The sequence below is a fragment of the Theropithecus gelada genome, chromosome 1, assembly GCF_003255815.1.
Source record: "Theropithecus gelada isolate Dixy chromosome 1, Tgel_1.0, whole genome shotgun sequence".
NCBI lineage: Eukaryota > Metazoa > Chordata > Mammalia > Primates > Cercopithecidae > Theropithecus > Theropithecus gelada.
This window is the reverse complement of record NC_037668.1, coordinates 66,075,037-66,079,359: the sequence shown is the minus strand read 5'-3', so window position 1 is coordinate 66,079,359 and position 4,323 is coordinate 66,075,037.

Below are 4,323 nucleotides of genomic sequence, written 5' to 3'. Positions count from 1 at the left end.
AGAAATTTCCTCCAGGCGGCTGCGAATACAGGTATTGGTTTGACTTTAATAAAAGTCATAACTGATCTCTCTGAGGTCTCTCGTGGAATGAGCTCAGCAGAATTCAGGCAGGTCCTTGAGAGGAAAAGCGCCCACTTAAACATTGCATTATCCTAATAATCCCATTCCAGAGCTGCCGTCCCATTATTTTAAAGGTCTTCATTTGCAAATTGTGGTATTTGAAAGTTTTCTTTTTACATTATTGCAGAAAGCGGGATGGATCTTTCTGAGGGTCACACACCTATTTACAGACTCTCTCTCCTTCCAGACCACAGTAAGGCAGCAAGGTAGAGGCCGCTTTGCGCCTTCACGTCACTGCTTTGATTAAACCACCCTGTTTAAAGCAACACCTGCTTTGAAGGTAAGACTGCTTTTAATAAGGTTTATTAAGAAAGAAGAAAGAAATTCTCTCATTGCTAAAGAAGAGCCCTGGTCAAGATGGCGATCAGGGTAGCGTTGTCCCAAGGCATAAAATCTCATCCATTCAGTTTTTGTCCAACAAATCTTTTCAGCACACCTGGTGTGTGTTAGGCACTGCTCTAGGCCCTTAAATACAGCAGGTATCAAGATAGAGAAGAAATTTGCAATCCAGTCAGGGAAATGCCCAGGGAACAAACAAAATATTAGTAAGATAATTTCAGATAATGATAAGAAGATGATAAGAAAATGAAAGATTGGATAACAGACTAAGTGATGATTTGGGATGGGGGCACCAATGTAGATGGGGTTGAGGGGAGCCTCTTTGAGAGGATCATAAGTGAGCTGACAACTAATGGATGAGAAGGAGCTATTCATGCAAATATTTCAAGGAAAGGGAGTTCCAGGATGCTGTCATTTAGATGTTTGTCCTCCCAAACCCTCTGTTGAAATTTGATCCCTAATGTTGGAGGTAGGGCCCAATAGGAGGTACTTGGGTCATGGGGGGTGAATCCCTCATGAATATCTTGGTGCCCTCCCTGCAGGGGCAGGAGGTGGGGAAGTAAGTGGGTTCTCACTCTATTAGTTCTTGTGAGATGCGTTGTTGAAAAGAGCCTGGCATTTCCTCCTCTCTCTTGCGTTCTCTCTTGCCACGTGATCTGCACACACTGGCTCCCCCTTACTTACCGCCATGAGTGGAAGCAGCCTGGGCCCTCACCAGAAGCAGATGGTGGTGCCATGGTTCTCATACCGCCTGCAGAACCATGAACCAAATAAACAGCTTTTCTTTAAAAATTACCCAGCCTCAGGTGTTCCTAGAGGATATAGCAATGCCAAGTGCTTGAGGGAAGAAATTTTGTGACACCAGAGTGTCCTGTATGAAGAAAGAGGGATACAAGATGCACTTGGAAAGATAGGCAGGAGGTCCTGCCTGGGCCGTGGAAAGGCTGTAGATTTTACTATAGGTGCAAAGTCTGGCTTTTTTTTTTAAATATGTAAATAAACATTTCTTAGGATAACGTCTAGCTTTATTTCTGGAGTGCAGAGAGACTTGGGTGGGTGTGAGAGAAAATGTAAACTGGCCCTGAATCCTGGCTTTGCCTCTTTACTTTTGCATGACTTTGCATAAGGTTCCCCAACATCTCCAACCCCATCTGTAAAATGGGCATAACAACAAGCACTTCACAGAGTAGTGGTGAGTGTTGAATATCTGTGAACAGACTCTGCCTAGTGCTGACTGACGCTTTGTGGGCACTTGATCATTGTCAGCAGAATCTTCCTCTGAATGACCCCATGGGCCTGCTTATCCTCTGGGGAAGTCTTTTTTTTTCAGTAAGAGATCATTGTTGAAATTGAGGTTAGGCCAACGATCATGCATCAAGAAAAATCTGAAGATGTTAACAGACCCTGGGCAGGCAGTCTCGGTGCAGTGGAGCAGGCACTCTGTTCTGGTTCTGACTCTGCTCGTCACTAACCAAATGATCTCAGGGAAACGGGCCTCCATTTCCAAATCTGAAAAACAGGAGTAATCCTCATAATTCTGGCCCTGGTTCACCTCAAGAGTTATGAGAGTTTCAAACAAAATAATCTGTGTAACCATGAGGGCTTTTTGTACAGCTGAAATGTTAGCCTCACAAGCTGCTTTTGCTAATGCTTCACTCTATTCAGAGAGGTCAAACTTCTAAGACCCCTGAATCAGTCTCAAAGCAACACTAAGAGTTGGGGGAGGAAGCAGGCGATTCTCTTTAGGCTTTACCCTGGTCTTGTTCTACACTGGAAGGAAATATTCACTTATGAATATTCTTGGGATGTTCTGTAATTTACAGTAGTCCCCCCTTTTCCACGGGGGCACATTCCAAGACCCCCAGTGGATCCTGAAACCACAGATTGAATTGAACTCCTAGATACACTATGTGCTTTCCTATACATACATACCTATGATAAAGTTGAATTTATAAATCAGGCACAGTAAGAGATGAACAACAATAACTAATAATAAAATAGAACAATTATAGCAATATACTATAATAAAAGTTATATATCTCTTCTCTCTCAAAATACCTTATTGTACTGTACTCACCTACTTCACACTGTGGTTGACCATAGGTAACTGAAATCACAGAGTGAAACCACAGATAAGCGGGGACTACTGTATACTCTTTTTTTTTTTTTTTTTTTTTTTTTTAGACAGAGTCTCACTGTCACCAAGGCTGGAGTGCAGATGCGTGATCTTGCCTCACCGCAGCCTCCACCTCCCGGGTTCAAGTGATTCTCATGCCTTAGCCTCCTAAGCAGCTGGGATTACAGGCTTGCACCACCACACCTGGCTAATTTTTGTATTTTTAGTAGAGACAAGGTTTCACCATGTTGGCCAGGCTGGTCTCGAACTCCTGGCCTCAAATGATCCACCCACCTTGGCCTCCCAAAGTGCTGGGATTATAGGCGTAAGCCACCGCGCCCTGCCTATATACTCTTTATCAGATTTAAAATGACTTTAGTCTGTTTCTTCCATCATATGTCCTCTCTTTTCGGAGGGTAAGAGACGCCATCCTGATGGGTACCCATTCTAATCCCTCTTTGCCCCATCCACCTTCCCCATTCTTTCTCCTTTCTGCAGAAGGAGAGCCCACAAACCAGTGTGCACTCTGGGCCATCCAAGAGTCTCATCAGGGTTATGATAATGACATCGTCGGTAACTCTGGTCAGCCCCATTGACAATGCAGGTGTCAGTGCTGTGGGCATTCCAGTTTCTTTGCCTGATTAGAAGGGGTCCCCTTGGCTCAGGGCATGGAAATTTCAGCTTCTCTTCACTTCTGACTTTTGCCCGAACAAAGGGACACAGACAAAGGAGGCATAGCTGGGGCGAGAAGGGGGTGAGGGGCCACTGGGAGTGCACCCGGCAGAGCTCAGCCTTAGACAGAAGGAGTGGAGGGAGGTCCCGGTGACAAGGCTGGAAAATGGAGAAAGTCGGAACAGCTCCAATGCTGCATCAGCAGATAAATCTACCTCTGTATCTAAACAGAGGTGGTGACCTAAAAAGACAAACAGTTGGGCTGTGGATACTTGGGTACAACAGGAGAAGGAGAGAAGGCATGTAAATATAGAATCAGCTGGGTTTTGGTTTTGGGTGTGTGTGTATGTGTGTGTGTGTGTGTGTGTGTTTTCCATCTCTTGCTGGCTTGGATGCAGGTCTGTTTCCAGTTTTGGAAATGAAGCTAATGATTGGGGGTGGGCAGAATTATAGAGAGGGCTGGGGTCTCTCCACCAGGGAAGCCTGAAAACACACATTCTCCTATCTGATAGCTAGGACAGTCCTATGTAGCAAGGTAGAATTGATCATTATTCTCAGTAACAGGGGAGAAAACTGAATCCAAAGTGATTAAGGACTCATCCTTTGAGACACCATTTATGAAAGGTTGGGCCTCTACTTAAGTGGGCTAGCTCCAGTCTTGTGCTTCCTGGCCAGCCAGGACTACAGGAGGCCCTCAAGCTACCCAGAGTGCCAGCCCTACCTCCACCTCCATCACCTGCACCTCAGAAGCACAAATGAGAGTCCAGACTCCCAGGAAGGATGCTGACTGCTCATTAACTGGAAGGAGAAGAAGTGGACCCATTGCTCCCGCCTATTTAAAGGAACAATTTGTACTGATTAAGAAAGGCATTTGTTCAAGTCTGCAAATCCTTTTAAAAACCAGGATCCACTTCTGTGCTGAAAAGGCTCGTGCTCAGAGCTTCTAACTGATGATAATTACTAGTCAATTATTCTTTTGTGAAGCCCTTGGGCCCAGCAGAGCACCTTGAATGGGTGGTGCCTGGAGGCCCAACTATGCCAGTGGGCTCCTCTAGCATCTTGCATGAGGAATTGAA